This window comes from Bos indicus, chromosome 11 (genome assembly GCF_029378745.1).
Source record: "Bos indicus isolate NIAB-ARS_2022 breed Sahiwal x Tharparkar chromosome 11, NIAB-ARS_B.indTharparkar_mat_pri_1.0, whole genome shotgun sequence".
NCBI classification, from domain to species: domain Eukaryota; kingdom Metazoa; phylum Chordata; class Mammalia; order Artiodactyla; family Bovidae; genus Bos; species Bos indicus.
This window is the reverse complement of record NC_091770.1, coordinates 38,535,030-38,548,766: the sequence shown is the minus strand read 5'-3', so window position 1 is coordinate 38,548,766 and position 13,737 is coordinate 38,535,030.

The following is a 13,737-nucleotide window of genomic DNA, read 5'->3' as shown; positions in this document are numbered from 1 at the left end:
TCCGGGAGTTGGTGATAGACATGGAGGCCTGGCCTGCTGCGGTCCATGGGGTCACAAAGGGTCAGACACGACTGAGCGATCGAACTGAATGAACTGCTAAGGGAGGCCTCGATTTTAAGGTCAGCAGTCACCTCCTGAGTACGGCCCCTTAGGCAAGCTGTAATGCCAGTCAAGGCTGCCCTGTATTACTGCTCGGCCTTTTATGGTGGTAATTTCTGGAAGGGGTACCCTGTGTCCCTGTGTACTGTCCTTGGGCTACAAGAGTCTCTTCCCCTATCCTCAGTTCTGCTCTCACATATGATTCACATGGAATCATCTGAGAGGAAAATTCTTGTTTTTGCCTGAAGAAGTGGATGCATTTGGTCCTGGGCATGTCACTTCAGTGTATACTTGCTGAAGTGACATGCACAGGACCAAGGGTGGGGCATGTCATGGGGCATAGAATGGAGACAGGGTCAGAAAACCACAGAGATTTGCCCCCAAGGGACTTCAGAAAACCAGGGTGCTGAGGCAATCTCTCTGTCCAGTAGGATGAGGATCTAAATCAGAGGACCACCCTAGACCAGCTGCTCAGTGTATGTCCCCTGATAAAGCTGCTGCCTATTAAGAGATGATCGCTCAGGGACTTCTGAGACCTGACTTCCTGGAGACCCTGAATGGTGGTGTCTCCCTTTGACCTTGATGCCCTTAAATTTCCCCTCCACTTAACTACACTTCAGACAGGTTTCTTCCTGACCATCCTGAAGGCCCATGACTTCCCTTTCCATAGAACACTTACTTTAGAAGACTTTCCATCATAAATTCTTTCTCTGCTCTCTTGAACTGTAGATCACCTCCCAGCCTATCACCAGTATTACCACCCAGAAATTCTTTCTCAAGGACCTGAGAGCCATCCCTTTGAAATGTGATCATCAAGGAAGATAGTGCCCTAGCTCTCTGGGAGGTAGAAGCCTAACTTCAATGAGTGCCAGTCAGCAAACACAGATGGCTCATCACATCAGCTAACATCCCCCGACACCCAGACTCCTCTAGTGCTATTGACCCTTGAACAAGAGTTTGAACTGTTTATACCTGGAGCTCCGGCCATCCATCTACATTTGAGGCAGGAAGGAGGTAGAAGCAGATGGCAAAAGTTCTCTTGGTAACATGACCCAGTGAATCTCATTTATATCCTAATAGGGCTTACCATCTGACCACCTCCCAGCTTCACGGGAAGCTAGGTAGTCTTTTTTAAGATAAGCACAATAATGTCACAAGTAAAATCAAAGTTGTGTTAATAAGAAATAAGGAAACTGATACTATAAAGCCAACTAACAGTTTCATATGCAAACCTTAGCAGGGGATTCTGTATACAGTAAATGGAGGTATCTAAAACCAGCCATTACGTGACTCTGCGTCATTAGGTCCTGATGGTTTTACCTCATCTGTCCTTTTGAATTAACTATTCCATAATAGCTCACTATTGCCCAACCCAGAGTCTCATTAGGTCTCACCTGAGTGTCTGCACTGGTTCTTCTGACTCCAGCATCACTTCTCTAGAGTTCACACAACTGCCCAAATAAACTTTCTTAAACAGTCAAGTTGTTTCACCCCTCAGGTGGGGTGAATCATGGCTCCTCTCAACCTCCAGGTATAATTCATACCATCTCTGCCCAGTGACTTTGCAGTAACTCCCACCAAGGCAGCAGGGTTTATCCTTTGCCTTGATGATTTTGTGCTTGGCCACAGGACTTGCTTTGCTAATGGAAAGTGGGTGCCCCTGAGAGTGTATCGCTTCTCCGGTGAGAACTCACCCATCTGTACTTTCACAGTTCATGTGGAAAGAGCTAACCTTGGGTGGCTGCCGTTGCTTCAGTCTGGGCCCCACACAGAGTCACCCTGAAGCCAGGCCACCCTCCCCTTGTAGACTCAGATCTGTGTGCAAGAATGTGTGATTGTTAGTAAGCCACTGAGTTTGGAGCATCTTTATCGTGCATCATGAATGCAATAGATAGGAGATACAACTCCCTTGCTGAAATCCCTTCAGTGGCATCTTGGTATCTCTCCATAGGGCAAAGCCACATTCCTTAACAGAGCACAGAGGGCTGGCACAGTCTGGCCTTTGCCTACCTTGCCTTGTATTTCATACTTATCCAGTGCCAAACTGCCCATCGCTCCCTATGGCGCTCTCCATACCTCTGTGCCCCACTGATGCTCTTCTCTCAATGCCTCTGCTGCCTTTTCCCCTGAACAATTCACACTGATTTTTCCCATGGGCACCAGCTTCTCCAGGTCCCTGGCATCTGCCCACACTCTTCAGTGGAAGTAGGAGTGCGTATCCCATCCCATCTCCAGTGCATACCATAGCTCAGCACTTGAAACAGAGTATCAACTACAGAATAGTATAGGTAAAGACTCAGACTAACCCAGCTGAATCCTAGTGGAAAGTTTAGCTCCAGCCAGAGTTTAATATTCTATCTTTCGTATTGTCTCCAAACCCTACAGACTCCCATCATCCCCTACAGAGCCCCTCAGGACCACGGGAGATGCTTGCTATTGAGGACATTACTGAGTATATTCCACAATGCATTCCATGACACTGCATCCTCATCCTTGCCTGGAAAATCCCATGGACGGAGGAGCCTGGTAGGCTGCAGTCCATGGGGTCACAAAGTGTTGGACACGACTGAGTGGCTTCACTTTCACTTTTCACTTTCACGCATTGGAGAAGGAAACGGCAACCCACTCCAGTGTTCTTGCCTGGAGAATCCCAGGGATGGGGGACCCTAATGGGCTGCCATCTATGGGGTCGCACAGAGTCGGACACGACTGAAGTGAGTTAGCAGCAGCAGCAGCAGCATCCTCATCCATAAGACTTCTTGGCAACTCATTAGTTTTAATCTTATGGAGACTGAATTATGCAACTGGTAAGCATTCTTCTTTGCACTGGCTGCTGGGAAGTCAGATCCAAATTTGCAGCCCACATTCAGCTACTTCAACAAGACTTAAGGAATATAGTCTGTTGACTAACTCTGACTTCTGTCACTTTTTTTTTTACTTTCAAATTTCCTTCTCCAAATTTCCAAATTTATTTTTTACCTTGTTCTGTATGTATATTTGTACATTGTCAGATACATACATCTGTAAACATACACACAATAAAAAAGGAACAAAAGGGAGAGGACTTTTCTTCAGTCATAGACCCTATATGTTTTGTCTCCCATTTACTTTGATGTCTTTTCCCTCTATCAGCCCTAAACTCTGTCAACAAGGCCTGCTTCCTACTTAAAGTCAGCACTTAATAAAGGCGGGAAGCAAGGAGAGAACAAGCTTCCTAGAAGCTTTAGTTCAGAATTTTTTATCCCCCTGGTTTGGAATGCCTCTTCCTTTTGAAAATATTAATTACTCTTTGGCATTTGCTATTATAGAAGTCAAAGGAGTGCTTTGCAGTTTAGAAAACTTTTCAGATTTTTCAAAATTGTTTAAAGGTAGGGTATTATGGTGCTCAAATGCTGCAAAATGCTCTCAGGTGACGGGTTTATTCGCTGATGATGCCAGAGTAAGTAATGGTACTGCATCAGCAAGGCTGAGGCTTATCTCATTGTACGTGTGTTGTGTCAAGTAACACAAGCAGCCATTGAAACATCCTATCTTGCTCCCCCAAGGGCCCGTTTCCCAGGCAACATTTCAAAGCTCGATGGAAGTACATCAGACTCTAGCTTTGATGTCTAATTCTGCATCCAGATCCAGAGAACATGGCCCTTGTGTGGAGCTGGGCAACAGCTGAGATTCCCAGCTCTGGTGAGAAACCTCTGGGGGTGGTGGGTATTATTGATGGTTGACTCCAAAACATGTTTCTGCCTCAAGCCAATGCGGAAGTGCTTTGCCTTGATCCAGCCCCACAAACAGGACATTTAGGAGCTTGCTGGTTTTTACTGTACTTTGTTCTGCCAAGTACTAAGGCAGAAACTTCCGGGCAAGTGTTAATGTCACTGCCAGAAGCACCCAAGGGAGAGAGGTTCAGTCGGCCTGATCGTCAGTGTTGGGATCCCCCGTGTCTCCAGGCTCATGGGAACAGCAGCTCTGCCCGCCTCACACTCACAGTCTCACAGCTGCGCCATGGGTAGGATGAGGCATGCATCTCAGGGCAGAAAGTGAAAGCAGAGGGTACTTCAGGAGCCCCTATTTTCTGTCGTTTGTAAAGGAAGCAGTCATACCCGTTCACGGTCATCCCTGGACCTTTAATGCTGTTGCCACTGTTAAGCCTCTTCCTGTCTTTACTCCACAGATTCTCAGTCTCGATTGCATATTGGAATAACCAGGGCTTCTCCCTAGAGATTTTTGATTTGATAAGTCTGGGGTACAGCATACACATTGGGTTTGTTTTTTTTTTTTTTTACCTCCTCACATGATTCTGTTGTGTAGCCATTTGAAAATTATTGTTAGATGGTGTAGATGGAATAGAAATACAGTACAGACCACAAATACAAGTCACAAATGAAACTTTAAAGTTCCTAGTTGTTTAGTCCCTAAGTCATGTCTGCCTCTTTGTGACCCCATGGACTGTAGCCCACCAGGCTCCTTTGTCCATGGGATTCTCAAGCCAAGAATACTGGAGTGGGTTGCCATTTCCTTCTCCAGGGAGTCTTCCTGACCCAGGGATCAAACCCGTGTCTCCTGCATTGGCAGGCAGGTTCTTTACCACTAAACCACTGGGGAAACCCACAAAGTTTCTAGTAGTTTCTTTTTAAAGTAAAAATAAATGGGTGACTGTTGGGGGCCAGTGTGAGGCACTCCGCCCGTGGCAAAGGTCATGAGGAAGGAAGCTCGACATACACAAAGGCAGGATCGAGCCTCAGGAGTCCCCCTGGAAATCCTCGAGCATCTACCCCCATAACCAGAGCCTGCCTACTTTACTACTTTGTGCTCTCACCTACACCTCTGACTTTATGGGGGGCTGTCCCCCACCACCTCTTTGGGAGGAGTTAACTTAGAGCTCCGGTTAATAGTAATTCCTGGGCATGATGAGAGTGTTTTAACCTACAAACTCCTCTGAAGGTTCTGTAGCCTGCCTGACAGGCTTGTCCGGCCACATGTGATTGCTCACAGCCTCCCAACTGTGAGAGGCACGAGATGCTTTAAACCTTCTAAAAACAGATTCCTTAGAAAAGTTAGAAAACCATTAGTATAAGTATAGTGGGCTGATTAGAAATTGTATTGGTGAAGGGTTTTTCATTTGTTGAGCCAATGTTTGCTGCTAAGTCTCCACATCCCCTGCCCTTACACACATTAATGAATATATAGAAGAAATAAGTATTAACCTTTGATATTAATCACATTAGACCTTAGACTAAGTAAATTCTTTCCCTAACTAAAACCCACTACACCCTATAAGAATGTAACTTTATTTGGGTGGCGTCTGTTTTAAGAATAATCACCCCTGGAGAAATAAGTGTCCTGGTTGACTGACCACTGTCACAAGGAGAGGGTCATAAATTGTCAGCAGGCCTCCTGGCCAGAAGATGATGTAATACCCCTAAGACCTCTGTATACATTTGTATGAAGCACCTGACTTTGATAAAAGTCAGAACTGCTGACCCCTCGTGACTTTTGCATAACATCTCAGTGTATAAAAGTAGACCATGGAAAATAAAGAATTGGGATCAGTTTCTCGAAATACTGGTCTCCCCATGTCGCTCTCTCTCTTAAACTCTGGCTGAGTCTCCATCTGGAGCGTGGAACCCACCAAGCTTACTAATTTTGCCTGGGCTTCTAAGATCCGACCGGGGAGGCCTCAGTGTCTCCTCTCCTTCAGGAGAACGGAAGGACGCCTGCAGCCTACGTAAGTGGTGCAAGCTTCTTGTCTTGAAGTTTTATTGGTCTCCCGAGTAAATCAAGCTATTCAGCCTCTTTTCTCCACTGAATTTTCCTACTGAGCTATCCTCATTCTATTACTCTTTACATCTTTAATTAATATCTAATTGAAGCTATTGTATCCTAATCCTCGCTGACGCCATCCCCACTTCGAACTCCCTGGATCAGCCGGGGCTGGACCCCGGCAGGTGACACTGATTTTAATAATAGATTTCATTTACCCTAATGTATCCAAAATGTTAGTTCAATGTGAAATCAACATAAAAATTATGAATGAGATGCTTTGCATTTTTGTAGTAAGCTTTCAAGATCTAACATGAGCTTTATGCTTATCAGATCAGTCCCTCAGTCGTGTCCGACTCTTTGTGACCCCATGAATCACAGCACGCCAGGCCTCCCTGTCCATCACCAACTCCCAGAGTTCACTCAGACTCACATCCATCGAGTCGGTGATGCCATCCAGCCATCTCATCCTCTGTCATCCCCTCCTCCTCCTTCCCCCAATCCCTCCCAGCATCAGAGTCTTTTCCAATGAGTCAACTCTTCGCATGAGGTGGCCAAAGTACTGGAGTTTCAGCTTTAGCATCATTCCTTCCAAAGAAATCCCAGGGCTGATCTCCTTCAGAATGGACTGGTTGGATCTCCTTGCAGTCCAAGGGACTCTCAAGAGTCTTCTCCAACACCACAGTCAAAAGCATCAATTCTTCGGTGCTCAGCCTTCTTTATAGTCCAACTCTCACATCCATACATGACCACAGAAAAAACCATAGCCTTGACTAGACGAACCTTTGTTGGCAAAGTAATGTCACTGCTTTAGAATATGCTATCTAGGTTGGTCATAACTTTCCTTCCAAGGAGTAAGCGTCTTTTAATTTCATGGTTGCAGTCACCATCTGTAGTGATTTTGGAGCCCAGAAAAATAAAGTCTGACACTGTTTCCACTGTTTCCCCATCTATTTCCCATGAAGTGGTGGGACCGAATGCCATGATCTTTGTTTTCTGAATGTTGAGCTCTAAGCCAACTTTTTCACTCTCCACTTTCACTTTCATCAAGAGGCTTCTGAGTTCCTCTTCACCTTCTGCCATAAGGGTGGTGTCATCTGCATATCGGAAGTTATTCATATTTCTCCAGGCAATCTTGATTCCAGCTTGTGTTTCTTCCAGTCCAGCGTTTCTCATGATGTACTCTGCATATAAGTTAAATAAACAGGGTGACAATATACAGCCTTGATGTACTCCTTTTCCTATTTGGAACCAGTCTGTTGTTCCATGTCCAGTTCTAACTGTTGCTTCTTGACCTGCATACAAATTTCTCAAGAGGCAGATCAGGTGGTCTGGTATTCCCATCTCTTTCAGAATTTTCCACAGTTTATTGTGATCCACACAGTCAAAGGCTTTGGCATAGTCAATAAAGCAGAAATAGATGTTTTTCTGGAACTCTCTGCTTTTTCCATGATCCAATGATGTTGGCAATTTGATCTCTGGTTCCCCTGCCTTTTCTAAAACCAGCTTGAACATCAGGAAGTTCAGGGTTCACATATTGCTGAAGCCTGGCTTGGAGAATTTTGAGCATTACTTTACTAGCGTGTGAGATGAATGCAATTGTGCGGTAGTTTGAGCATTCTTTGGCATTGCCTTTCTTTGGGATTGGAATGAAAACTGACCTTTTCCAGTCCTGTGGCCACTGCTGAGTTTTCCAAATGTGCTGGCATATTGGGTGCAGCACTTGCACAGCATCATCTTTCAGGATTTAGAATAGCTCAACTGGAATTCCATCACCTCCACCAGCTTTGTTCGTAGTGATGCTTTCTAAGGCCCACTTGACTTCACATTCCAGGATGTCTGGCTCTAGGTCAGTGACAACACCATTGTGATTATCTGGGTCATGAAGCTCTTTTTGGTACAGTTCTTCTGTGTATTCTTGCCATCTCTTCTTAATATCTTCTGCTTCTGTTAGGTCCATACCATTTCTGTCCTTTACCGAGCCCATCTTTGCCTGAAACGTTCCCTCGGTATCTCTGATTTTCTTGAAGAGATCTTTAGTCTTTCCCATTCTATTGTTTTCCTCTATTTCTTTGCACTGATCGCTGAAGAAGGCTTTCTTATCTCTTCTTGCTATTCGTTGGAACTCTGCATTCAGATGTTTATATCTTTCCTTTTCTCCTTTGCTTTTCGCTTCTCTTCTTTTCACAGCTATTTGTAAGGCCTCCCCCAGACAGCCATAAGCATATATTTATGCTTATAGCACATCTCAATTCAGACAAGCCACATTTCAAGTGCTCAATATCCACATGTGACTAGTGGCTTCCAAATTGGACAGCACAGATGTATTATTCCATTTGGTGGTGGGGGTGGGGGGGGGGGCGGGAGGAGTGGAAGAAAGAGAGTGGCGGACTGAATAATTACGCCCTCAAAGATATCCTGTGCTAATCCCTGGAACCTATGAATCTTACCTTACGTGGTAGTAACAGACTTTGCAGATAGGATTGCATTAAGAATCTTGAGATAGGCAGTAGCTTATCCTAGCGGGTCCTGCATGCAACCACATGTATCCTTATAGAAGGGACACACAGGCAGAATTCCCCAACAGGAGAGGAGAGGGCTATGTAACCACAGTGACTGGGATTGGAATGATGAGGCTGCAAATAAAAGAATGCTGGCTTCCACTAGAAACTGGAGGAGTCAAGGAACAGACTCTCCCGAGAGCCTCTGGAAGAAACACAGCCCTTCCAACACTTTGATTTCAGCCACTTAAGACTCTTTTCAGATTCCCGGCCTTCTGTGAGAAAATAAATTTCTATTATTTAAAGATGTTAAATCTGTGGCCACAGTAGGAACTAATGCGACATGACACCATTTATAACAGAGCACTTCCTTTTGATCTGTAGTAATGTAGTCATCCAACCAGTCCATTCTGAAGGAGATCAGCCCTGGGATTTCTTTGGAAGGAATGATGCTAAAGCTGAAACTCCAGTCCTTTGGCCACCTCATGCGAAGAGTTGACTCATTGGAAAAGACTCTGATGCTGGGAGGGATTGGGGGCAAGAGGAGAAGGGGATGACAGAGGATGAGATGGCTGGATGGCATCACTGACTCGATGGACGTGAGTCTGAGTGAACTCCGGGAGTTGGTGATGGACAGGGAGGCCTGGCGTGCTGTGATTCATGGGGTCGCAAAGAGTTGACTGATCTGATCTGGTCTGATCTGATTGTAGTCATCACAGCCTGTCTTCTTTTATAGCTAGTTGGATACCTATTGATATATTCTTTTTAATTGGAGGCTAATTACTTTACAATATTGTATGGTTTTGCCATACATTGCCATGAATCCGCCACGGGTGTACATGTGTTCCTCATCCTGAACCGCCCCCCCCCCCCCACCTTGCATCTCCATACCATCCCTCTGGGTCATCCCAGTGCACCAGCCCCGAGCATCCTGTATCATGCATGGAACCTGGACTGGTGATTCGTTTCACATATGATATTACACGTTTCAATGCCATTCTCCCATATCATCCCACTCTCGCCCTCTCCCACAGAGTCCAAAAGACTGTTCTATACATCTGTGTCTCTTTTGTGGCAGGGATATGCATATTCATTGATGAACCCTCACCACACCCAGCCAGTAAGGTGGTTGCTGTAGGCATTAGCAAAGGTTGTTCAGATGCACCTGAAGTGCTGTCTCCAGGGTGCCCAGATTGTGTGTGTTCCAAAAAAGCATGAAAGGAAGGCTGCCTCCAAGGGAGATCTCTATCTGACGGAGTGACAACAGATCACAAACATCTAGACATTCATTTGATCCATTTTAACACCTGCCTGCTCTAGTCTCTTGAAGTATCTTTGAGAAGCAGTAACCCCAGGAGTCCCCACCCCAGTACTCTTGCCTGGAAAATCCCATGAACGGAGAAGCCTGGTAGGCTGCAGTCCATGGGGTTGCTAAGAGTCGGGCACGACTGAGCGACTTCACTTTCACTTGTCACTTTCATGCATTGGAGAAGGAAATGGCAACCCACTCCAGGATTCTTTCCTGGAGAATCCCAGGGACAGAGGAGCCCAGTGGGCTGCTGTCTATGGGGTCGCACAGAGTTGGATACGACTGAAGCGACTTAGCAGCAGCAGCAGCAGCAGCAGCAACCCCAGGATTAGAGAAAAGGAAGAAAGTGCTAGAAGCAGGAACTGGCTACCAGGTCTGACCTGCAACGCAAACTCCAGCAGAACTAGCCCACCCCCGTCTGTCCCAGGGCAGACCCACCCCCACGGGAATTTTTTGTCTCTTTGCTCAGCTGCCTGAAATAGACATAGTTAAGAGTCTCACAGGTGAAAATACCTTTTCACACGTCTGCACAATAAGACAGCTTTCCTCCTAATGTGGAGATCAGCTGCTCTGAGGGTGTGTAAGTTTGATTGGGAAGTCTGTTCTTAGGCAGAAGGACAGTCTCCTGGAAGCATTGGTACCACCTGGGATGTTGCTTATCATGCCCCCAGATAATTTAAAATGATAAATGACAGAGCAAAAATTGAAGTACACACTGTCCTTTAGAACAGAAGCTTCCAAAATGCTGTGAGCACACAGAACTGGAGAAGTCTCATGGGCAAGGTACACGATCTTACTGGATCAACTATGGGACCAGGCATTTGATTCCCCTTTATATATGAGTAGTCCAAGGCTCAGGCCAGATTCTCACAGTTAACACAGTGTCATCCGGATGATAGTCTTCATCCAAAGAAAACAGGAGGAGTTTGAAGATTCTGCAGGAGACTCTCTGGGCCCCAACCTTCCATACAGCCTTCAAAGAATGGCGTAGGGTCTTCAGTTTGTGCACTGAGTCCCAGGTTTTTGGAAATAGCAGTAGAGCAAACATAGAATGAGAACAGCCTCTGAAAGGGGACACAACAGGGATTCTTATGTCTTTGCCACTGGGAAAGAAAATCTAATTGCAGAATATTTTGCAAAGAAGGGAGTTGTAACATTTTTTTGTCTTTTGGTTTGTCTGGTAGCATCTACAGAAGTTGCTAAAGCAGGCTCTTTCCCACAGGGATATTTGCAAATGATGCTGTCTGCCTCAGCACCATTATGCTGCTGCTAATTCCTGCCCCTTCATCTTGCAGCCTTAATGTCACTGCCCCAGAGATACCATCACTAATCAGGTCATCAGAAGGACCTACTCCTTCATCGTGGGATCATCACCTTATTAGTTTCCTCTATAACACTTTTCATTTGAAATTGTTTCTATTTTGTTTGTTTACTTTCCATTTTCAGCTGGGAAAGGCACATAGGGAGGAAGTGTGTTTGTGTTGTGCCTGACTCATGGTATCTATTCAGAAACTCTTTTTTAGTAACTAGATAAATTGCAGATGTTTAATATTTGCTTATCAGCACAGCAAGCCCCTAATCACTCTATGCTTTATAACAGTACAAATCCCCCAATACTGGAAGGCTGATATAGTTGGTCTGGGATGAGGTCCTGGAAATGTGTATTCTAAAAGGCTGCTTCTTGCTAACCCTGATGTGATCAGTCAATAGAACAGCACACAGGACCCCGTGCCTGCCTCCTCACACAATTTGTTCTCTTTGCAGTGAGAGACATGGCAACAACCTAATTCACACACCCATTTTTGGATCTTGGGGATGTCTGAGTGTATCCTGTGACTCTATTTGCATATGTACCCTTGTCTAGCCACAAGAAGGCATAAATAAAATTCAGAGCTAATGTTACCTTCTATACACCATGAGTTAATGCTCCCCAGTAAGAAGGAGAGACAAAGACCACCAACATGGTGGGAATTGGGGGCAATAGTCAGGGTAGCTAAAGAATTCCACTTTCTGGAAAATGTATCCCAAGTTCCTTGGGATCTCAAAGTGACATACATCTTTTGGGGGTTTGCAAAAGAACCAAAAGGTAGACCACCTAAGGATGGCCACGTGAACCCTATGCAGATTTGAGTGCTTAGAGATCAGTACTAAATACTCTTTTAGCAATAGATGGGGAATGAGGCTGGAAATGGCAGTGACAGGGAGCAGAGTCCACAGCCACACAGCAGTAACATCAAAGCAAAAAAAAAAAAAAAAAACAGGAATTGAGTACCTGAGAAATTAACATCACTCTGGGCCTTTACTCTTCATGGTGTGGTTCGAGGACCAGCAGCATGGTCTTCACCAAAGACCTTACTAGAATATCAGAATTCCTGCCCCCACTCTGGAAGTACTGAATGGGAATCTGCCTTTAGACAAGCTCTCCAGGCAATTTATAAGAACTTCAGAGTTTGAGAAGGGTTGGATTCTTGGCCTATAACTTTAGCCTCCTGGAATGCTGTGTGACTATGAAGATCACAAAACTTTAGAAGATAGTGTAGGAATCTGTTATTAATGTTCCTAAATAAACTGTGTCATTCTTCATAGGGGTCTTTCTGGAGTTGGAGGTGTGGCTGTGTTGCTTTAATCTGCATTAAATGACCCAGAGGGAAGGTTACATAAAAGTACAAGAAATCATGAAACCAATTTAGACAGCATCTGAAAACAAAGCAAAAGCAAAACATGGGTTCTCTGGTTCACTGACTTCCATCTTCTCCCTGGGGCACAAGAAACTCTTAACAGCATGGTAATATCATTGCCACTCTTTCTCTGCCCGCTGGGGATGGGCACCAACAATAATTCGTACTCTGAGGCCAATATGTCAGATTCTGCAAACATGACCTCACATCCACTCTATCTCTTTTGTGGTGACCTGTGTGACACCCCAGTGCCCTGAGTGCCTATTTATTGAGGGCTTTTTTTAAGAAATTGTTAAGCAAACAGACCTGAGATGTATGTGTGTGTATGTGTGTGCACATTTGTGCACACATGTGAGCATGTATTTGTGTATGTGTGGATTCTTGCTTTACAGCAACTAGAAGAGACTACGGACAGTGGGAGTAGAAAACTCGATTAAAATACACAATTTTAATCCAAATAAGCATGACTATTCTCTCAAAAACTTAAAATCTGCACCAGCCAGGATCTATTTGTTCTTTGATGAAACCATGCTCCTACTTATCATATTCTACTTTTCCTAAGAAATAAATGTTTCTACAGGCATATATTTTTTAAAATTTAGTGTTACTCTTAGCATAGATGTAAGGTGTTCAATAAACACTAGCTGTTAGTTTAATCACTGTAGTATCCAAGAATGATAATTGCACATCCTGTGAATGTTTAAATCTCCACTGATTATCTGAACATTAACTTTGAATATTTTAGAATCCAAATCTCATCACCTTTGCTATGAGACAAAGTTCCAATTCTACAATAAAATTTTCAAAGTGTAATTTCCTTCCTGAGATACAAGTTTAATAATCTTATATTGTGGTGTATATTAGAATTCATAATCTCTCTGAACCCTCAAAAATTATAAAAAAGTTTTTGAAACCAAGGAGAGAAAAGAAGAGAAATGCTTCAAAAGAGCATTCTGTCAGGCCTGTGAGGAAGCCTGGAAAGAATCCAGGAGTCCAGACAGCAATTCAACTAGAGAAAAAGCCTGACCCCTAAAAGCCACCTTGCCCCAGGGACATCCCTTTGCAGCTCTGTTACCCCACATTTAAAATGAGAATAAAACAAGCATTCATCATCCTTCCCTGTATTAAAGCAGAGAAAGGAACATGTTTTGAAAAGTGCACACTGCTACACCTAAATGCAGCTTGACTATTTTGTGCCGATAGCACTTATCCCGTTTGCTGTATCTCTTTCCAATGAGCAAAGGTGTTCTCAGGGTTTACTGCTAATGTAGCAGAGGAACTAAAACCTTTAATTGCTTCCATCCCTCTGGAACTATAAGAATCATCTAGAATATAAACTCATGCTGTGATTAGGAGCTTTAAACCACAGTCAAACTGTAGGCTACACAGCAGT